This window comes from Ambystoma mexicanum, chromosome 5q, assembly GCF_040938575.1.
Source record: "Ambystoma mexicanum isolate Mex_15411 chromosome 5q, UKY_AmexF1_1, whole genome shotgun sequence".
NCBI classification, from domain to species: Eukaryota; Metazoa; Chordata; class Amphibia; order Caudata; family Ambystomatidae; genus Ambystoma; species Ambystoma mexicanum.
The window spans coordinates 1,323,423,539-1,323,447,015 of record NC_090933.1 but is presented as its reverse complement, the minus strand read 5'-3'; the positions used below and the strand labels follow the sequence as shown (position 1 = coordinate 1,323,447,015).

The 23,477-nt window shown below is 45.5% G+C and overlaps 1 pseudogene; it reads right to left on the bottom strand.

Moving 5' to 3' along the window:
* Nucleotides 1–23,477, bottom strand: part of LOC138498405 (zinc finger protein 850-like) — a 203,198-nt pseudogene that overhangs the window by 164,552 nt on the left and 15,169 nt on the right.

The following is a 23,477-nucleotide window of genomic DNA, read 5'->3' as shown; positions in this document are numbered from 1 at the left end:
ATTCCGCCAGAAAGGATCTTCACCCAGCAAGGGGAACATTTCTTGGTATACTCTTCCGGCCCTTATGGGGGGGAAGAGGTGGCCTGTGACATCAGGAAGGATGAGGTGATATTTCAGGTCCACAAGGACTGACTCTCCTACCTGAAACCCTCTGTCCAGGTCAACACCCTCACCAGGGATCTCTCCACGCAGCTGGAGGTTGCCGCTGCGATTGCAAAACCCGAGGTCTTTCTAGGCTTCAGCCAGGAATTGAATAAGTACTGGCATGACCTTAAAGCCTTGCAAGTGGATTGGACTCCAGGCCAGGAGATCCTTGTGATGGAGCCTACTAAGCCTCGAGCTTTGGCAGACAAATGGACTAGACCCTTCAGGATAATCTCCAAGATGAGTGAAGTTTGGTTGACATGGGAGTCTCTGGGGTAGGCCCTCAAGTATTCCACGTCAACAGGCTCAAGCCTTTCCACAGGCGAGTGGAGGTCTCATGTCTCTTGCTAGCTTCAGAGCAAGAAGAGGATGAGAGTTAGCCCCTTCCTGATTTTCTGCATAGCAACCCTCAGGATGGCTCAGTGGAGGGAGTACATCTCTCTCCAGATCTGATGCAGAGCAGCAGAGGGCCTGCAGGGCTTTGCTCTGGCAGTATGCCTCTCTGTTCTCACTGACACCAGGCCTTACACCGTGGTGTAGGCACGAAATTGACACTGGTGACAGTGTGCCTGTCAAAAGCAGGTGCTACCATATGACAGATACAGTTAAGAACCACATCCAGGCTGAGGTCACCAAGACGTTGGATCTGGGTCTTATAGAACCCTCAACCAGTCCCTAGTTCAGTCCCGTGGTCCGTGGCCCCAAGGCAAGTTCCCAGCCAGGTACCAAGAATTGGAGGTTCTGTGTGGACTACCGAGGAGTCAATGCCGTCACCAAAACGGACGCGCACCCATTGCCCAGGGCTGATGAACTCATGGACACCATAGTTTCTGCCAAGTTTGTGGGCACCTTTGACCTTACCTCAGGCTATTGGCAAATAGCTCTGACGGACTATGCCAAGGAAAAGACGGCATTCTCAACACCTGAGGGACTGTACCAGTTTAGGGTCATGCCTTTTGGGTTGAAGAATGCCCCTTCCACCTTCCAGAGATTGGTCAATCATGCGCTCAGTGGGCTGGAGGCCTTTTGTGTGTCGTACTTAGATGACATTGCTGTCTACAGTTCCACCTGGGAAGAGCATTTGACACATCTGGATAAGGTGTTGCAGGCCTTGAAAGGGGCTAACCTCGCTATCAAGGTCACCAAGTGCCAGATAGCCCAGGGGAAAGTAACGTATCTTGGTCATGAGGTAGGAGGGGGTAAAATCCAACCTCTCCCCAGTAAAGTACAGGATGTACATGACTGGGAGACTCACACTACTCAAACACAGGTCAGAGCCTTTTTGGGCCTCATTGGATATTATTGCAATTTCATGGCGGACTATGGAACCATAGCTGCACCTCTGACAGCTCTGACTTCACCCAAACAACCTAGGAAGGTTAATTGCCTGAAGACTGTCAGAGGCCTTTGATGGCTTGAAATAAAGTCTGTGTAGGGCACCTGTGTTGTGTGCGCCTCACTACAGCAGACCCTTTATCATGCAGACGGATGCCTGCGACTCCGGAATTGGTTCTGTCTTGTCCCAGTTAGATGACACATGGAGGGAACATCCGATCATATTCATCAGTAGACAAATCAAGGGTAGAGAACTTAGGTGGGTGTCATGGTGCAGGCTCCCAAACATCTGGAGCTGGTGGGCCTAACCCAGTCACTGGCACCCATAAGGGCTTATAAAGCCCCAAAGGGTTGTCCTAGGACTTCCTGGACTCAGTTCTGGTGCCGTTGGCTCCAGGCTCATAATATTCCATCTGGTGGTAAACTGCATGGGACCACATACAGCCCAGCCTAATGGGCTGAGCCATCCAGCCTACCCTGGGTGTGGCTGGGGGACTACTTTACCTGAGATTGCAGGATGAGGCTGGAGGGACTATTTTAGCTGGAACTACTTACAAGGCTATTTAAACCACACCCTACAGACAGAACACGCTTTGCGTTATTCTGCACTCCTGCAGCATACCGCTCACCGTGACTGCTTAGCTCCAGTACCCGAACTTCAACAGCCACCACTGTCCTGGAATCACGATCCATCAGCAAGAAGAGAAAGAAATGAACAGAAATTAGTACAGCAGTTGAGGCCTTACCTGAAGCATTCCATCTTAGCGGCCGCGCCTTCAGCTGCCTCCGGCTCGTCTTGCAGAAAAGAAAGCATCTGCAAGAATAGTCGATACTCACCCAGAGACTGCTTCCTTCTGGGATTTCTTTGAAGCGGTCTGCACCTACATTGCAGAAAAAGAAATGAAAACAGCAGGTTCGTCGCGCACGGGAAAGAAACCATATAAGACATTCAGCGCCACGCACTCACGCTATACTCACCCGCAGGAAATCGCTCAGCGTTGTAGGAAGAGGCAAATATTCATCTGAAAACCATGCAAGGCCGCGCCTGAAAGAAAAGAGAAACAAAAGTCAAAACTTGGGCAATAAAGACATCAAGCAACTATAGCAAGCATCTATTGGCATAGAGACTTACCTGCTGAGTCAAGCTATTCAAGACTCCGCTACAGCCCCGCACGATAAGTGAAGGAACTGGATCCAGGGAAAGACTGAACATATTGTGCTCCTGCTAGAGATCACAGGACGGAGGGTCCACCATTAAAAAAACAAAGGTGAGGCTGAAGCAGAGAGTGGGCATTAGGAGGTTACAGGAGGTGGGAACCAAGCCTGCTCCTCACGGCTGGCTAATATGCTATTTCGACATTTTAGGCAAACGCTTCCTGGGAAGTGACAGTGAAGGAGAAGTTGCGTGCAAGCCTCATCACTCAGCCCGTTTAATGCCAGTGCAGACATCATTCGTGCAGCTTTGTGCGACACCCCCGTTGTGACCAGGTGAACGTGACAGTGGGCTACTGTTGAAAAGGAATGTTTTAGCATAGTTTGGAGCCTTGGGTATTTTATGCCCTACCTTACGGGGTCTATCCTCAAGGTCCAAACCAATCATAAGCCCCTGAAGTGGCTTATGCAGATGAAGGGTGAGAACCCGGAATTGCTCAGGTGGTCCATTAGCCCGCAAGGGCTAGACTTCACCATAGAGCATAGACCAGGGAAGAGTCACGATAATGCAGATGGCCTTTCCAGAAGGTATGTTGACCGTCTGGATGAAGGTGTCTATCTCGTGGGAGATTAGACACCCTAACCTCAGTCTGGGAGGGAGACTGTGATGCTGGAAATGCATCAGAGGGACAGTACTTCCGTATCCTTGTGCGTGACTGTTTTGTATTGTGTGTTCTATCGTGTTTTCCACGTAGGAGTTCATGTGGGACTCCTGGCAGTGCATCTCTCTCTTTTGGTTTGGTGTACAGACCCCTGTGATACTCTTATGGCACCCATGGGTGGGGGTACAACCCTGTACCCCTAGTGTATGTTTTTGGACACCTATGTGTGGCCCACAGAGCAGGGTACGGGCTGGTGGCAGCTCCATGCTGAATTTGACAGGGTGCTCTGAGTATCCTCCATTTTGAGATGCCCAGGCCCTGTCGTTGGAATCAGTAGATTCCAGGTGGAAACAAGATGGCCCCCCTGGCCTCTTGCCTTCCATTGCCTATTACCTTGGTTTTCCTGAAGTCCTGGGAAGCCCTGACTCTGTCCCTTCCCCCTGACTGGCTGTTTGGTGGAAGTTCCATATATAGTAGTGTGGGGAAGTGCTGACCAGACTGGCTAGAGCCAACCCAACGACTGTATGTTGCGGGTACGTCTGTGGGTGGGACCTAGGTGAATGGAGTGTGTGACGAATACGCATTCTATGTTGTGGATGTCTAGTATCTGGTGTTTGACACAATGACTGAGACAGCCCTTTCCGAAACTGGTATGAATGCAGTGTGTAGTGTTGAATGGCTGGGTACTTGTCTGAATCCACATTCTGTGTTGTGAGTGCCTGGATGGAGAAGAATGGCCTGAATGCACTGTTTGCCCGATTGGCTGACTGACAGCCTGAATGCCCTTCTGAGTGATTGGTTGCCTGAGTGTGACCCAGGAGAGTGAATGGGAGATCAACAGTATATCTGGGGGGCCTCTCACTGCTAGAATTCGTTCAGAAGCTGGAGTTTAAACTGACATTGAAACTGAAGCTTAACCTTGAAGTCCTGCTGGAAGAGAAGTGTTGCTGTTGCTCTACTTCGTCGATTTGAAAGCTGCTGTGTCTTCAAGAAGTGATCCAGAGAGGACATGGTTTGGCGGTGTCTTCCCGAGCTATGAGGGACCATCGTGCACCACTAACCTTCGCTGAAGTGCCCTGCGTGTCAGCCTACGAAAGACTGTCAGACGGAGATGGTGACCGGCGAAGGGAAACGAAGAGAAGCACCGGACAGCCGTCCACTGTCGTCGACCAGAGGTCGCAGGTTTGCTATAACTTCTGAAGGCCTGGCAAAGTTAGTTGCCCAGAAGCGGGGACTGCTTGACGCTGTGCCGTTGACTACTGGAGCTGCAGCGCTCCTTTGCCTAAGACATTTGATTCACGGATGTGCTCGTCCGCACCGCCGACTGCCTTATCCCGCCGGAGAAGGCCAGGCCGCCGAGATGCCGAGGAGCATTCGCCGGTGGGTTTCCCACCACCTAAAGACTGTACAGACGCTGGACGACTCAACGCCCTTGCTGGGCCACAGTTCTTCACAAACTATTTGCGGTCCTGAACCTTTGACATGGAGGTGCCCCGCACGCCTCATCGTTGCAGGACGTCTCCGACTTGTCGTCGACGAGCACTGTCAGGATCAAAGCTGCTGCCTCGACACCACCAAACTTTCCATCGACGATCATCAATGCAAAGTTCCCTTTCTTCAAGGCCCGTCGACAATCCGTGGCTCATGCTTTAAAGGGAGTCACTCAAGAAGGATCCATCGACGCCTCCTCGGGGAAATCTGCTATTCCAAGTACATTGGGGTGGTAGAAACACTTTATAAGGAAATAATACTAACTGAACAATATATGGACTTGGCTTGTGGTATATCTTTATTTTACAGTTTGCCTAGGAGTGGGAATCTCTACACAGAACTGTGTCTAGCGGTAGGGGCCCAGTATTCTGCCAATTGTTCTAACCAACTGCTTTCCTCCTATATCTATTGTTGGTCACCTTTATTAATTGATTTGTGTGACATTTAACCAGAGTACAGTTGATGCACTTTGATGAAATCTGATAATAATTGTGGTACCACTTAGAACTGTATATATTTGTCATTGTAGATTAACTGAGCACAACATGATTTATTGTGATTGTGTATGTAACCCTGAATCTTAATTATATAAAGACTATGTTTTAACCAATACAGTGTGCAGACATTCCTTTGTGGGTGATTGGGGACTACACTGTACTTAAGAACCAGCCCACACCACCTCCTGAGAAGCTAGGCCTTGATTGTTCGTCCATTGCTACCAACAATAGAGAATCTTGGCTGGGGTGCTCTGTGCCTCTCCTCTACCATATAGAGAGCATAAGTACAGACACACCTGCAGTCTTTACACTCCTCAATGACATTAAAGGACTTCTTCATTTTAAGATATTTTTCCCACCACCCTGAATAAGTAGTAATGTTGTATTATGCTAGTTTTCCATGTGAATTACAGACAAATGTATAGAGACCAAGTGCACGTTTCTAGCACTTGGTGAACTGAAATGGCCAGGAAAGATGAATTTCTTGCTGAATTATACATGGGACAAATAGTGAACTTGGGGGAAAGATGCAAAATGTAATTTTGAACATGTGCAATCATTGGCAGAAATGTTATGATTATGCATTTCATGGAAAGGGCCAAAACGTGCCAAAGGGTGATGCTACCTCGCACAGAGCCGGCGATCGGATTGTCCAACTCCCTGTGACCCATTGAATCCGCATATCTACTTCTTATGACGGTGGCTAGTATAAGTTTGAAGTTTTGATCCATAACTCATTGTTGTTAAAAAGTAGATTGGGAGACAAAGAAAGGTCATAAATACAAACAGACAAATGATGCCCTTTTCACCTGAACCAATAAGCCCAGGGGGAGGGGAGAGGAGTGGTAGACTGTCCTATCACAGGATAGGGGTAATTTCAGAGTACTTCCCCCCCCTAGATTGTAAAATAGATTATGTCATTTTGGCTATATCAGGGGGACACAGAGAGACACAAGGGATCGATCAATCCATCCTGCCATCCATCCATCTACAGCAAGATACACAGATTCCAGATGCAGGCAGCTAATCCCATCCAAGAGAGTGCAGAGACTGGAACTTGCCTAGCTGACCCCACCAAGCTGTCCAGAAGTGACCAGACCTTAGCCTAGCTGTCCAGAATCCCATCCAGGAGAGTACAGTGACCAGATCCCTTGGCCTAGCTATCCAGAGTGACCAGATCTCTTGGCCTAACTGTCCAGAGTGACCAGAGACCTCACTGGCTTTCCAGAATCCAAACTATAGTTTAAATTGGGCCTCATTACGACCCAGGCGTTAAGGGTTAACGCCGTCGTTAACCCTTAACGCCTATTCTGATTTTAACGGCTGCTCTTAGCAGCCGTTAAAATCCATGGCGCTAACCTGCCATGATGCTAATTACGCCACCGTAGTTTACGGTGGCGTAATTAGCGCCTTCCCCACTCCCATTATGCCCTATGGGGCAAAAATGGGAATGGGGAAGGGAAAATGGGAAATGGGGATTTACCGCCCCACTCACCTTGGAATGGGGCGGTAAATCCGCCACATAGTTTACACCATGGTGGTAAAGTTGGCGCAATTAGCGCCTGGGTCGTAATGACCCCCATTGTAAGTAGCAAATGACCCCAGTCTCAAACTGCATATCCTACTCTTTTGACTATTGTATCCCAATGAAAATCCCATTCAAAGCCCCAAATTGCCAGTATAATACATTCACCTTTCTATAGACTAATTTGTATTTGCCTGTGTATGTTAGTGTATTCCTTTTATAAGTCATTCAGTTGTCTGTATAAGTCCGTAGTATCATTTTGAAGTAAATCATTAAATTCCCCTATAAAGAAATTGACGGTGTGAGTTGGTTGAAATTTGAAATTAATCACCTCGTGTTAAGTTCCTTTCATTAATAATTATAACCATTAAAGTATACCCTCAACAGAATTAGGGGATCATTCCGAGTTGGGCGGTAAGGGATACCAGGCACCGGTGCTGGTAATCCCTTACCACCCAATTCCGAGGTCCCTTAGCGGGAACCTGTAAAGGACGTGTGGTCAGACCACATGTCCTTTATGGGTCCTGCTAAGCGACCACGGCGCTAATTCACGGGCCTGTTATTAGCACCTTCCCCATTCCCATTGAGCCCTATGGGGGCTCAACCACACCGGACCCGGACCCGATATTGGAGGCACCATGGCTGCCTCCAATATCGGAATGAGGGCCACAGTCTTTATGTAACAAAAACGAATTTGCCCATGTATTGTGTGCCTTCCCACAAATTCCTAATTTTCATCTGTCCCATAGAAAACCCCAAGTCATAGTCCCATTGAGAATATCTTTCTGTGAGATTCCTATGCATTATGTGCCTTTGTCATTCTCTTTGAAACCGATTTCTGATTTTTAACAGCTAAGCCCTTTTCTTGGCTGCCTGTCATCACCCATCTCGTGTGAAAATGAATTTCCATTCTGCGCGTGTGTTTTCCTTTTGCATTGTTTTCTGTTCCGAAATCGATGTTCTTACCTTGTGTTCATGTTGCCTTGGTGCCCTGCTTAGTAGTCTATAAGCTTTCATATCTCTCAAGTGTAGCAACGCAAGTTTCTTTTCTAGCTGTCCCACCGCGGTTGTATGCTGCTGTGAGAGTAACAAGTGAAATCTGATTATGCCATTTTGCTCATAAATCGGGTTTTCATTTTCCTTTCTGGATTCTTGGGGTGGTGGGCTGAATTATAAAATATTTCCCTCTTTTTCCTGACTCCTTGCCACTGCCTTCCATGCAACAAGAATTAAGTTAGATGTTTGGGGGTGAGTGTTGCAGAGGGAGTGCTTAACCTTAAGTACCATCACATGCTGTGAAATATTTTTTTCCGGTTTTGCCATTAAAGATTATTGTACATTGTGGGGATTTTGAACTAACTGTGTTGTAGGAATCTTTGCATCTGTATTGCCACAACATTGGTGGTTGCTGTCCAGTTGTTTGATTTTGCTTTTACTTTCATTGAACCATAACATTAATAAATATCATATTGATACACACCGGTCTGTTGCCTCGTCGACTGTGACACGGGGTGTTTGTGAATGTTGGCTGTGAGAGGGGTTGGGGGCCTACTCAAATAAAAGAACCTGTGGTTGATTAAAGATAGAAAGAGTTGTATTTTGCGCCACATTCATTGCCAGGGAAAGGAGCCCCTGGCTGGAGTGTGCCATGTTATAAAACCATAACAATTTCCACCCCTAGATATTTGAAAGCTTGAACTACTTCCATTAATTATAGTAAAGTCCCAAGATTTAAGTTCAGATCTTATTAACCTCCCTCTTCTCCTCCCCATTTGGGAAGCCCCCCACCTGGACACATCAGAATACCACCTTGAGTCCAGACATTCACTATTGAAGTCGCCTAATACAATTATTTTGGTATCCTCTTTTTCCAGGGCATTTGCAACGAGGGCTGAAAGCGCTTCCAAAAACGATTCATTCGATACAGATTTTGGGTTGAAATATACGTTACAAACATAGCAGCGTCGGTTTGACACTTTTAATATGTTTATGTCCCTTCTATGTGTCTCTATATTAACAATTTTTAGACCTATGCCATTTTTCACAGCACACAAGAGGCCCCCTGCTGGGCGACCCTGTGCTCCCTGAGAGCGTCTACTGTTAAAACAACATAGTCGTCTATTAAGGGGCATACAGTCGACCATGACTCCTGTAGACATAACAAGGCACATTCTAGTAGTGAGGAAAAATATGGCCTCTACAGTTCCACAAGTCTAAGCTGAGGACCACCCATCATCTACAGAAGGGCTGGGGATTTTCACCTCCATGTAACACAGATAAGACCGTGGTACAATCATACTCAGGCGATGGTCTGCCTGGATGTTCCTCAATTGTTCTTCTCTTCTCATGTGTGTGCATGGTTATGACTACTGAGAGTGGATTTAAGGCAGTCAATTCTTGAATGAACATTGAGGGTCAGAGGGTTGAGATAGCACAAGTTCATTGGGGGCTGGTTTTGGGTCCATCAAGGACTGCACCACATCATATCCCAAGGATAAAAACAATTCTAGTTCTGACAAAACTAGTGCCCTGGTCATTTCTGATGACAAGTGGAGTTTAGCCAAATTTAAACTGCCTCTTACTGGAAATTGGACCTGTGCTATGATGCAGGGGGCGATCCGTCTCAGGCTAGGAATCTCCTGAAACAAGGCCAGGATTTGAGATCGATTTAATGGCAGCTAAGTCTCCATTAGGGAACACCTCGGAGAGGATTAATGTGTGCTCTTCCCGCAGATTTTCCCTAGGCACTTAGTCTCTTTTTTTGCCTTTTTCTAAGAGATCTAGTTAAGGTGCCAACCCTGATCGTATCTGTTGGTATTCATTTTTGCCTTTCTCTTTTGCTCCTTTTTGTTTGGGGTTTACAGAACCCAAACAGCTCAGGAGCTCAAGGGGGCAATGCAGAGAAGCTACCGAAGCCAAATTCCCCTTCTGAGCTGACTTTGGCATAGTCTGCCCCGTATCCAGGGATATAGGACACATTTATTCCTTGTTATTATGGCACGATTTGAGCCTCGTCTCTTCTAAAGTCAAGAAGGGGCTCTGTTTTTGATTTATTTGAGAGCCCATTCGTTTCCCCAAGTAGGCTGTGTGCTCATTTGATTTCCAGGGCATCGCGATTCCGCTCTTTGCATATTTGAGTGCTTGGGTTGAGGAGACTGACAGTCGTTTGTAGGCTTGGTTCCAGCGGGAAATGTGTCCCCAGTTGCTGTATTTGGAAAATTGGCACCAGTTGCTGAGCCCTCTTATGTAATCTGTTCTGGCTTTTCACTGGGAGTTCCAATTGCTGCTACTCTGCCTTGGTCCAGACGTTTACCAATGAAGAGGTTGGCGGAAAATCTTCCATATAAGCCAAGCTTAAGTCAGCTGGTTCACTCACCAACTCTCCATGTCCGAATACACTTACACGATGCTGTGATCGGAACTTTTGACAGATTTTCAGGTGGGTTTTACAAACTTGTCACTGAGGCCCTTTAGCCCTTCCGCTGAGCCCTGTGTTTGCTTATTTGACTTCTTCTTTGCCTTCCTGGGGGGCACATGCTGGCTTTTTGCTTGTGTGTTTAGCAGGGGTTAGATGTGGTGGGTTGGTAGTTACGACCTCCTCAATTGTAAGGGACTGGCTTTGGTTTTGTCTGCAAACATCCTCCTCTATTGTATGGGGGAGACTGACTACACCATTGGTTCCTCATGAAACTTTGCGAGCCGTTTCACCCTCGTTTTGGGAGAATCGTCTGATTTTTTAGATGCTTTGATTTTAAACTGACCCATTTTGTTTCCATCCCTGCTGTATTTACTGCCTTCTTCTCTGTTTTCCGCTGCTCGGTTCTGTCGGTTTCCTTCTTTTTTGGGAGAGGGGCTCAAGGCCAGAACTAGTACAGGCTTCTTGATCCCCACTCCTCCTAACTTTGGGACCCTTACTTTGCCAGAATGTTCATCTTGGCATTGAACCCTTCCATGGATGAAACCCTCCAGAAATGCCAATTTGGAGGACATTTTAGTTAGGAGGGCGCGTTGTTTGTGATATACCTCAGAGATTGAATCTTATGAATTCCCCATCCGGGAAAGGGTAAAGTTCAGAGCATGAAGGACAGAGCCCGACTTGTTGGGTACGTCGTGTATGGTAGTATGCATGTGGATGGATCCCTCTTCATTTTTAGAGGAATCCTACAGTGCAAGGTCCAGAGATGAAGGCATTTGCTTAGGGTCCAAGGACTCTAAGGTAAACAACATTGGGGATTGGGGACACGTTGGGGACACGTTTTTATCCATCACAAATTGAGGCCCTGGAGAAAAGGAAATATGCTGTGTTTCCAAGATTGGCTCAATTTGTTGTGGCAAAGCATTATTTTCTGGATGATCACTTCTTGCACTGACTGCGGGGGTCTCTATCATATTTTTGTTCGTAATAATACAAGATAGTTCTAGGAACGCAGTGTCTGTCAAAGGGGGAAGCACTGGAGACGCAGGAGGGCTTTGTTTCTGAAAGTCTGCCCTCCCGAGCAGTTATCCCAATGTGTGCCACCAGGTTTTCTTACTTAGGAGCTGGATGTAAAGAGTACCTTGTAGAGATCAAAGAACACACTCTTGAGGAACTCATCTGATAGAGGGGTTCAAGAGGATGTTGTGGCATGCCAGGAGGAGAAAAAATTACATTTCAGTAAGTAGGTAGCAATACACGCTTGGGCACTGCCCTGCAAGCCGTGGTCCACCAGTCAAAAAGGAAGAAGTTGGCAACAGTGCAGAAGGCATCAGAAATCCGAGAGACTGGTGGGAGTGGTGAGGAGGTTTGAAGCATGGGCGAGTGCTGTTTCACTGTGGAATTCAAATGGGATTTGGGTGTTAATGTGTTAAGGTGAGGGTGCTGCTGAGTCCATGCATCCCAATTTATGATGATGCAGAGGAGCACCATGTGCTCATGAAATCTGAAATAGCTGAGAAGTGGGACATGATGTGTTAAGCAGAGTTTATGGCATCAGCTGTTATGTATTTACCATTATCCCCCCAGCCTCCGCTGTGGGAGATCTTTGCACCGCTCCTTAAAGAGTATATACTCATTTGTCACAAGATTGGAGGATTGAGCAAGTCAGTACGGCGGAAGAAAATACAAATAAACGCTCACTTCTGTTTACAACCTTCATATCGATGCAAGGAGCGCTAGCTACGCTAAGAGTACAAGAACCGTTTAGCAGGCACAGCGTACCCGTGTGACTCACTTTACTCACCAGCAAGTGCTCCCTTCTCTCCCCTGGCTGCCGTACATTGCCTCTTTGACAACACCAGCTCAAGCTTTCCCGGGGTGATGTAACTTTTGTTTCATAGAGCAGTGCTGGGAACCAGCAGGAAACACAGTAAACACACTTGCAGCAATCTGCTTTGCTGTGGCTCCAGGTTTTAGCGTGGTTGCTCTGCCTTCACACAGATGGAAGTTGTAGAAATACTCCGTTTTGGACTGTCAGTGTAGCGCTCCAGTAACAGTAAACACAGTCGAAGCACTCCCTGGTCTAACTGTTTTAAATTGTTCTGTCCATTGATCATTTTGTTACTTAAGTTCCTATTTTCAGAACCTTGATTGACATTCTTTTATTTTGACACCACTGTACTATTGTCTGCGTTGCATCTTTTTCAGCTCACACCCCTCCTGAGGATAAAGCCCATTCTCAGGCCACATCAGCAAACGAGGTGAAGGTGCAGGACCTATAAGGCTCTGCCCGTTTCACCTTTAGGATTTGGATCACTGCTGGTTTAGTAGCAATGTCGGGCCAAGTAGACGGTTTAGCTGGTACTCATACCTGTACTCATGCAGAGCAGGAGTAATTGCTTCACAGCCATGATGAGCCATGGTACAGTCGGTATCATAAATGCAGCTTGTATGTTAGTTACTGCCACATACCATGAAATGATATATATATATATAGGTCATTTGTAACACACCTGTACACAAGTGTTTCTATAAATAACTCCCTCAACTCTCAGCCTTTCAAGTTATCAAAGTCCCCCAGTCCATTCTTGCCACCCCAATTTCCTGCGCTCTACTCCCCTCCCCACAATGATAGTCTTCTACTGCTCTACTAAAGATCAGTGGCACTCTCCCCAACATCTGTTTGCACAATGAAAGTTTGGTGGTAGTCAGGGGATCTGAGTACTGGGGCTTGGCAAAGAGCCTTTTTCAGGGTTTCAAAGGCCTGATTGCATTCCTCATTCCACCTAACCTTTTTAGGGAATTTAGGAGAGGATATGACATTCAGTGGAGAAGCTATGGATCCATAGTTCTCAATTAAATTCCTGTAATACCCAGTGAGACCTAAGAAGGCTCTCACCTGGGTCTGAGTAGTAGGTGTTGTCCAATTTTGCACAGCTTCAATTTTACTGGGCAAAGGCCTTATTTCTCCACCTCCTATTCTGTCCGATCTGGCATTTACTTGCCTTTATGGTCAGATTGGCCTTTCCAAGAGCCTGCAAAACATATCTCAGGTGGTCCACATGTTCTTCCCAGGAATTGCTGAACACTGCTATGTCATCCAAGTATGCCATGCAGAAGTCCTCCATCCCATTCAGAAGGTACGAGTTCTGTCAGCAGGTGGAGCACCTTCATGAGAAGGTGCTGGGACAAGTAACTGATATTTTATTTATTGTTTGCCTGTTAGGCGCTTTTAACCAGATTTAATTGGCTGTATAAGAGCCCAGAGGGCAACAGCGGGCGGACATGGGACTGATGTCCATTAAAAACACAAATATAAATATAGTGGGGGAAGGAACGGTCGAACCTACGATGCCTTGTGAATATTCAGACCGTGCAAGTGCAGGAAGAGGGCAGCGGAGTAGGTGCTGGGGTGTCCGTGCTCATGGGTGTCTATATGGAGGTAATGCAGACTCCCGTGCATAACAGCAGCAGAGGAAACATTACCCTGTGCAAAAAACAACACCAGAGGAATCACAATCCCATGCAAAAAGCACAAGTTATGTGATTCATCTGATGGTACCATCACTCCTTTACCGGCGGTGACCTCCTCCCATGTGGCCAGGGGACGGCTGTCGCTACCTGAACCTGACCCTGGGGGTGGTTATATGAGGGAAGATCACATGGGGGGAGATAGCCTCCGGGAGAGGGTTATAGTATCATCGGGTGAGACATGGTATCCCCTTTCCATTCTAAAGCTACATCTCCAATTCCCCATAGCCTATTGTAACACCTTCCCTCTTTGCCCCATGAGAGTAGTACAAATCATGTTACACACCAAAGGCCAACTCTCAAAATCTAAAGGGCCTTGTAAAATTACAAAACACTTTTTCCAACTCCACCTACTCTTCTTCCAAACGTAGTCTGCCTTTAAAACCCATGGCAAACATTCATACAGTGTATTCAGGAAGGCACCACTATTCCCACAACACTGGGGTGAGGAAGAGGAGCAGAGTAATGCAGAGCACAGGTATCCACAAGCACAGGCAGCGCTCTAGTGGCAGCAAGCGCACACCTGTGTCCTGTAAGGAAGGCACCACTATTCCCACAACACTGGGATGAGGAAGAGGAGCGGAGTAATGCAGAGCACAGGTATCCACGTGCACAGGCAGCGCTCTAGTGGCAGCAAGCGCACACCTGAGTCCTGTAAGGAAGGCATGGCTTCAAAGTAAGACAGACACAAGTGATCACAGTTCAAGTTTGTGTATTAAACTGTACAAAATGTGTGAGATAAATGCTTAATCTAAACCTTAATCAAAGATGGGAGCAAGCTACAACCATCAAACAATAATGATACAGTCCTAGTGGAGTCTAGTCAAATAAAAAGGGCCTATACTAAAATTATAAAAAAACTATTGCCAATCATTACCGCTATGCTACAAAATAGTATGGGATAATGTTCACAAGAAAAGTAAGAGTGTTCACAAAATGATAAGTTAGCATGCCAAAGCCGGGTTCTCCCTTCCCCACGTTTTTAGCACAGGACAAGGTGGGACTCTTGAGCACAGCACACTTTAGGGTCTTTCCAGCAGGAGCTTACAATTCCTTTCCACAATATCAGGGCTTTCTGTACCCAAGTCTAGCACAGGCAAAGTCTCTTGCTTCAAAGGGCTTGATCGTTAATCACAAAATAAAAGTTCCTTCTGTTAATCTTCACGTCGGGCGATTATTCTACACCCTTGGATCTCCCTCAGCCGGGAACTGATCCTTTTCTCAACGTTAGCCTCCCTTGATCGGGCTCAGACCATCAAATCACTGTGGCATCCCTCAATCGGGTTCATGCTTGTCATCACAATGTTCACGGGTATCTTACTACTTACCCCAATTTGCGGGCATCCCACAGTCGGGTTCATGTTTTCCAATTATAACAGTTCACTTCATTTTCACAACGTGTCAAAGACTTTCGACTGTACGAGGGATTTGGCTTGACCCTTGTATCACCACTTTGACACTTCACCCTGGCCTCCCCTAGGCCTCTTGGTCTCTGTAGTTTCACTAACCAAAAGGTTCTTAGTTCAATACGTTCTCTTTCTTTCAGGAGAGGGGTACCAGCTAGAGTCTTTTGAACGAGCACCCACGTGGCACCGGATCACTCTATTGCTGGTACCGATTTCACTCACAAAAGACCTCTGTCTATTATCTTCACGTACAATGTTACCAATGCAACCTTGAGTCGAACAGAGTCTGGTCTACGTCTCACTGGCTGTGCTATAACAGTTGGCTTTTCCTTCGGTGCTGGAGTCAAGGACGGTACCACGATGGCAACCACTTCTCCCCACCCTGGCAATTAGTGTGAAAGGTTTCCATGTACCGCTGACATCCGACACTACTTGCCAGCTGTGATTCCCAGTCTCATGTCTCCTTTCACGGAGGCTTTGCAGGTCTGGGTTGAAAAGGGCAAGGATAATTCCCTCCTGGTCATCCTTTCAGATCTCTAAGACTTTCCCCTCTGTTTTAAATGCCATCCTGGAATGTCTGCTTCCTCGTGCATTCGGCCTTCCTCAAGTGTGCTCTCATGCTCCACCATTTATCCTAGTGGGGAAGGGAAAGGGCAGTCAGGTGTGTATATTGCCTGACTCTGCCTGACCCTTGTGTTGGGACAGGTCAGGTAAACAGCTCAGGTGTTAGTCCATTGTCTTTCACAGTGTGAGAAATTGTTCGGGTTGGAAAAGGGGGCAGGGTAGAGTTTCTACGTATCCTATGGGGTAGGATGGGGAAAAGGTGTCATAAGGAAGGTGATCCCACATCTCACCCTTCAGTGTCTCACTTTCACTCCCCGAAACCCCTCCCCAACCCCATCCAGGTGATCCTCCCGCAATGGTCCACCCCCAGGAACTGGATCCAATAGCGATGGCCGTGTCCTGGCCACATGGAAGACAGATACTTGGGGCCTAGCAGGCGAGACACCTTTAGGTTTCTCACAGTCCTGGACATTTAAATCACTGAAGCAAGAAACACAAGCAGGCTGCAGGCAGGAGGGAGTTGCTTGTCTCAGTGCAAAGTGAGATCTGGAAGGAAGTTGGTGAAGCAAACCTATTCAGGAACCTGATGGCAGAAGGTTTCTGAAAGCAGATGACACAGCCAGAATGCCAAAAGCCAGTGGAGGGCTCCTGGACACTTGCTGGGGTTGGAGCACAGCTCACTGGAATCCCAAGCGAAGCAGACAAGCCCAGCAGAAGCTTCAGGAAGCATGTCACAAGCAGAAAGCAGCAGGAGACCATCAACAACAGACCGTAGAAGAAACGAGATGCCATCAAGAACCGGCGCATCCATAAAGGGACAGAGAAAACCAGGGTGTATTGGCGGCTGCACCAAACTTAAATTACTTATAGCGAAACCAAGAAAGAGAGAAAAGGAACGGTTTCTAAAACCAGAGAAAGACTGAAGGAGCAGTTTTCTAAGAGATACTTTCAAGTTCGTCAATGGATACTGCAAGCATATAAGAGACAAAGAGACCATATATAAGAAACCAATTATGTTAGCCAAGGAGGCTAAAAAGCGGAACCATCAAAAGGTGGGAGAGTGGGCAGGAGTTCACATATGAAATGCCCTGGCAGGAGAATATACCAGGTATCCGAATCACACATAAGAAGGAAGACAACCAGTTTGAAGAGAACTTTTGTTGTTGACCCAAAGGAACGCCAAGAACTGTTCTTCGCACCTGGGAAAGACGGTCTGACCGATCAGAATCCACCTTTCCTGGGCGAGATTCTGCCTTCACCGCCCGCAGATTCGGTCCCATATCATTTAATGGCGCTGTCATCCCACCTAGTCCATCTTCCATTTTAAGGGTGGCCGCCATTTTTTATGTAATTTGTTTTCTTGGTCAGGAGATGCGTTCACGCAGAGTGCATCCCCAATCAGGCACAAAAAAACACAAAAAAAGCTATCCGTACGCTGGTTTAACAGGCTACAGCTCGGGTCTACAAAGCTCAGGCTGGTGGGCTGTTAAACACCACGTCCGCCCCGGCGGCACAGTGTGAAAAATATATGCGTAACCCAAAATAAAGTGATGAAGAATACAGGGGAAGGGAAGAACGCTCTCGAGCAAGGATGCCCATACTTGAAAGACTACTTTTTGAGGGAGTTATACATTTTTCCTTTTTTTGAACATTTATAAAACACTCAATGCCAAAGACATCCTTTTCACCTTAGAATTCATTTGTGTGTATGAGGTAGAGTGTGAGGGTCAGAATAATACTTTGGACAAAGGATGGGTTTTTTTGAACTTCTGACACTGACAGACACTTAGTTTTGAGTTTAGGTAGGGAAACTCTGCTAGTGCAGGGACAGCAAGGCCTTTTCCAAACTTAGTTGGTATTATAACAAAATCCTGTCTAACTTGTGTTCCAGTATCATTCCTGACTCCTCAGTTATCACAATCCTATGGAAAAGAAAGTTCATCCATCTCTTTTGTCATAAGAAAAGCGACAGGTCATGCTATCAAATGTTTATACAAAGACAGGAAATGTAGAATGTGGGCTTAATTCACTGGATTGATTACTCAATATTGTATCAATCCGTTGATTTGTAAACACATTTATCATAATTTCCTCCATTTTTTCTTTAATGCCATATCTCATTTAGCTGAGGGTTTAAGGTATGGAAGGGCACACCCTGCAGACTTTACCACCACCACATCCTTCTCTTTACCCCACCTTCTCTGTCACAACAAGCTCCTTCCATGTTCAGCTCTTTCACACCCCTCCACAGAACCCATTACCACACCTTCTCTTTACCCCACCTCCTCGGTCTCGACCAGCTCCCTCCATGTTCACCTCTTTCCCACCCCTCTTACCTCACCTCCTCTGTCACTACCCACTCCCGCAATGGTCATGACAAGAACGTTTAAAAAGTGGACAATAACATTCATTCCAGCATAAAACTGGAATAGAGGTGTTCACCCCACTAATTAATCACCTCTGTTCCAGGACACAGTTTACACAAAAAGTCAGGGAAAAAGATTTAACACAAATGGAGTTACTAACAATTTATTTTTACAGTGAACACAGTGACATATTGGCTGAAGCTCAATATTCATTTCATCAGCATTTCACTGTTTCTTCTTGGAATTTAGAGAACAGCAGTGATATCATTAAACCCACAACTCTCATTTCAGACAGAAAGGCACCATTTCATTTCCAAATTTGCATGACTTTTATTGTCTCACAACACAGCGGATATTTCTACAATTGCTCTTTCGAGTCTATTCACAAAATGTCAGTTTTCTACAATACATGTCCACATAATTTAACAGAACACTTGACATCTTCTCTGGGCCCTTCACATCAAACCAATTTCTTATAAGATAGTGCTTTAATAGTCGGCATGTACCCTCCTTTGTGTAATCACACCCCCACATGTCGATCCCAGGCTAGGGAACCATCTACTAATCCTAAATGCTCCAATAGAGATAGGCAATAGTGTAATACAGTACAGGGAATCCTGAGGAGAAAAGGAAACTAGTGCTGTAGAATTAGCTACACAAAGTGGAAACACTGCAGCATTCAGCGAGGATGGCACTCCTGGTAAGGCATGCATATCTTGGAAACTGACTTCTGGAGTAATATTGACGATTCCAGTTTTATGGATGCCATTATCCATGTTTTCCCTTTGCAAAACAGTCTTTGCACGAGTTGTGCCAAGCTTAGTCTAATTCCCATGTGAGAATATAGCCTTCTCCATTTTTATTATTCAGGAAGCTCCAGATGATTTAAATTTTGGGTATTTTAATCAGTTGAAGTTAAAAGTAAAATAAATGTATGGGGGTGTACAAATGTAATTCCCAGTAGAGGCATTTCTAATGGATTCCTTCCTGCCACGGATTCCTCATCTATGATATCCATATCCTAGCACAGCTGTTCTCTAGAAACATTTCTGCCATCAGGGAGCTCGGCACAGCTCTGTCGGGTCTGTCCAAAGCCTCTATGCGCTTTACACCAGAAACAACATTGATATATAATATAAGCAGTGGAGCCACGCCCCAGGACCTCTGTTCCTTTTTTCCTCGCATTCACGCTTCAACGGTACCACACCATGGACTCCGCAGGAATAAGTCGCACTTCCCATTGACACTTTTATTTTGCAAATGTATGACATTTACAACGAGGAAGGCAACGAGATCCCATGGGTTCTAGAGAGGAGCGACTTCCCTGAGAAGTTCTATTGGAATGGCGATCTGCTGAACCTGGCAGCTGACCTGTCTGGGGGAAGCGGTCTGGAGTTGGACATTCTATTTGGACTTTGATTTTCCTGAAGCAGAAGGGATAAGGCTGGACAGGACTTTTGTGACTTTGTCAATGGAAAGGCGATTTAAAACCCAGGTGGAGTTGGACAGGGGTTTATATGCTTGACACGTATTTGAATGTCCTTGACTAAAGAAGCAATGTAGATTGATTTGATTACAGCCGATGAGACTTGATGCTTATCAGGCAAATGTATTTGAATTCTATGTGAACGTGGAGAGTTGGAATATTGTGTTATTCTAGAGAGAAAGTATGAGGGATTTGTATATGTTTAAATAAATACTTCCTTTTTACAAAGTTAGTCATTCTTGGCTCTAAGACGTTGGTACAGTGAAATGCTAATTGATAACAGTTAAGTAATGCATATTATGCCTCTCTCCCGCAAGCCTTTCTGTTTTGTGAAAACCTTCTATATCCCTATATATGTGCATTAGATGCAACAGGAACTTCCGTGGATGCGTTACAGAACCTGGGAGTAGGTTGAAAGGGTTGTACATTGAGAGAGCTGTGCAATGGAGTTGGGAAGGGAAATGCAGGCCAAGTGCTCCATAGGATGGTTACCGTAATACAGATGGTACAGTCTCCCTTCTGAATATTCCAGAAGGGATACATTCCAAACAGCAGTGATTCAACAATCATATTCAGCCATCATTCGTAACTGAAAACAGCTAGGGAGGCAGGTTCTTCACAGTATTAGTCAACAGCCATGCCAAACTCAGTAGCATTTTAGAAGCACCTCCTTCTCTCAGAAGCACCTTCAGTTGCAGAAGAGATTTCACCACCTACATGTCCTGTCTCATGGCAGATAAGAACATCCTGTGTACTGAAATAGACCCAGGCATGCACATTTTGTCTGGTGCCTAATAGGCTGACTGTTCAGACTGAAGCATTTTACACATTCAGTGCACCAATAAGGTTTCTCACCTGTATGTATCCTCCGGTGGCAAAGGCAAATACGATCACTCTCCCAAAAGAAGCTCTTCCTACATTCATTACAATTACGAGGTTTCTCACCTGTATGTAAGGACTGATGGTAAATAATACCTACCTTATTACAAAACCAGTTCCCACACTCAAGGCAGTTATGCGCTTTTTCACCTGTATGTGTTCTCTGGTGGATAATAATATACCCTTTCTGAGAAAACCCTTTCCCACATTCAGTGCACTCCTAAGGCTTCTCACCTGTATGTGTTTTCTGGTGGATTGTAAGGTTTCCCTTCCAAGCAAACCCTTTCCCACATTCGGTGCACTCATAAGGTTTCTCACCTGTATGTGTTCTGTGGTGACTAATAAGATGGTGCTTCCGGGCAAAACCTTTCCCACATTCAATGCACCCATAAGGTTTCACACCTGTATGTGTTCTCTGGTGGAGATTACGCTCTCCCTTTGTAGCAAACCCTTTCCCACATTCAGTGCACTCATAAGGTTTACCTGTATGTGTTCTTTGGTGGATAGTAAGCTTTCCCTTCCAAGCAAACCCTTTCCCACATTCAGTGCACTCATAAGGTTTCTGACCTGTATGTGTTCTCTGGTGGCTAGTAAGCTCTCCATTTGTAGCAAACCTGTTCCCACATTCAGTGCACTCATAAGGTTTATCACCTGTATGTGTTCTCTGGTGGACAGTAAGCTCTCCCTTTGTAGCAAACCCTTTCCCACATTCAGTGCACTCGTAAGGTTTCTCACCTGTATGTGTTCTCTGGTGGACAGTAAGCTCTCCTTTTGTAGCAAACCCTTTCCCACATTCAGTGCACTCATAAGGTTTCTCATCTGTATGTGTTCTCTGGTGGTTAATAAGATTTCCTTTCAGAGCAAACCCTTTCCCACATTCAATGCACTCATAAGGTTTCTCTCCTGTATGTGTTCTCTGGTGGTCAATAAGATTTCCTTTCTGAGCAAACCCTTTCCCACATTCAATGCACTTGTATGGTTTCTCACCTGTATGTGTTCTCTGGTGGCGAATAAGAAGACCCTTCTCAGTAAACCCTTTCCCACATTCAGTGCACTCATAAGGTTTCTCTCCCGTATGTGTTCTCTGGTGGTTAATAAGATGTCCTTTCTCAGCAAACCCTTTCCCACATTCAGTACACTCATAAGGTTTCTCTCCCGTATGTGTTCTCTGGTGAATACTAAGAACTCCCTTTGTAGCAAACTCTTTCCCACATTGAATGCACTCATAAGGTTTCTCACCTGTATGCATTTCCTGGAGGCTGATAACTGTATCATTCAAATGGACACCATTATCACATTCAGTGCACTGATCAGAGTTTTCACCCATGTCCTCATGTGGGCAATAAGTATGTTCTTGAGATGGCAATTGTTCCCACATGTTGTCCACGTGTAAAGCGTCTTGCCAGTTTATTTTGTCAGGTACCTTGACTTAAGAGGAGCCTTTTGAATTAAAATGTTTGCAAATTCAGAGCACAAATGAGAAATGCTTTTCTTATTGCACATAACACATTGTCATTTTAGTGCTAGATATACCTCTCCCCCAGGATTGTAGTATGATCAAGCTTGGTTACTGGATGTTACCACAAAGGTGGTGCATGGGAGGAAGCCAGCATGTATCCAACACTCTTCTCAATCTCAGTTCCTGAATATTCTGAAAAGGCAACTGGACCTCAAACTTGCACTCTTCTAAAATGCTTGGAAATTGCATATTCTAACAATTAAACTTTTCACTGCGATAGTCCAGAGAATCCAAATCACTGTTGCATTTCTGGGGCATCAGTCACCTATTAAGATAAAAGGAGACGCACATTATTAGTTGAAACACGTTCACAATCACAGGCAGCACACTTAATAAGACTACTCAGTAGTAACTCCTCACATAGTAACTTATTTGACTTTGAAGTGTCATCTATTGGGGAAAGGCACCCTGATAGGTGGCAGAGAAGTGGTGCTCCAATGGGAACAACTAGTGGAACATAGGTAACATGCAGCATGAATAATGCGATTCATTTTTATTTAAAAATGTTTTGCATCCAAAAGACTAGGAAAAAACGCAGGCTGGGTGAACATTTTAAATGCATATTTTAATCATCAGGAACATGTATATATGTTCTACCAATATATCTATTCTGAAATGACTAAATTCACACATGGAAGCTCCAAATTTCCACACAAAAATGATAAAGGCAGGTGTTTGCCATCAATCGGATGCCTGCTTGTCCAGTCCATGATGTAATAACGGATGACTTGTGTATTGGTCCAAACATGAATAATATAACCCAACAGCACCATCGAGGAGACAAGGACAGAGCTCTGATTTAAAGGTAAAGCGCCAATCTCTTCCCATGGTGAGAATGTCACAGGCCATGCTGGCACTACATTCAAACATGGACTTTAATTCTAGATAATCTTGCATTTCTGTCAAATCTGGAGATGAGGGATGGGTTTGGAGTTTGTGGCAGAGACCAAAAGAAAGTGTATGAGAGACTGCATAAACTCCACAATATCACCCCATTTGCCTTCCTAATTCTTTATATAAATGCCCCATTGCCAGGTACTAAATGTAATTGACCAGAGGGATCCCACTTCCGTTTCCCTGTTCAAAATACCACAGTGCAGTTTTCAGGAGGTGGTACAGACTCTGTTTTACTGTTAAGGAGTGGGCGTAAATGGGTCTGTTACCAGGATCCCATAATCCAACCCAGACCCCTTTTTTAGGTTGAATCTCAGCATGCCCCCGTGCCCTCACAACCTTAGTAACCAATGGGGATGTTGCCCCATCACTGCCAATATTCACAAATTGATGCACAAATTCAGTGGTTCAGGCAGCAATTAATGAGTAAACCTCTTTTGGACAGTCTTATACCTCTGGCCTTTTCATGAAGGCATACAAACGTTTGAAAACCAATTCAGATTTTGGGCTACATGTCTGATGGAAAGTTGTGTGAAGATTTGATGAATGACACCAAAGTCATAAATCATGCAAAGTTGTTTTCCTATGTCATATCAGACTTGAGCTTAACG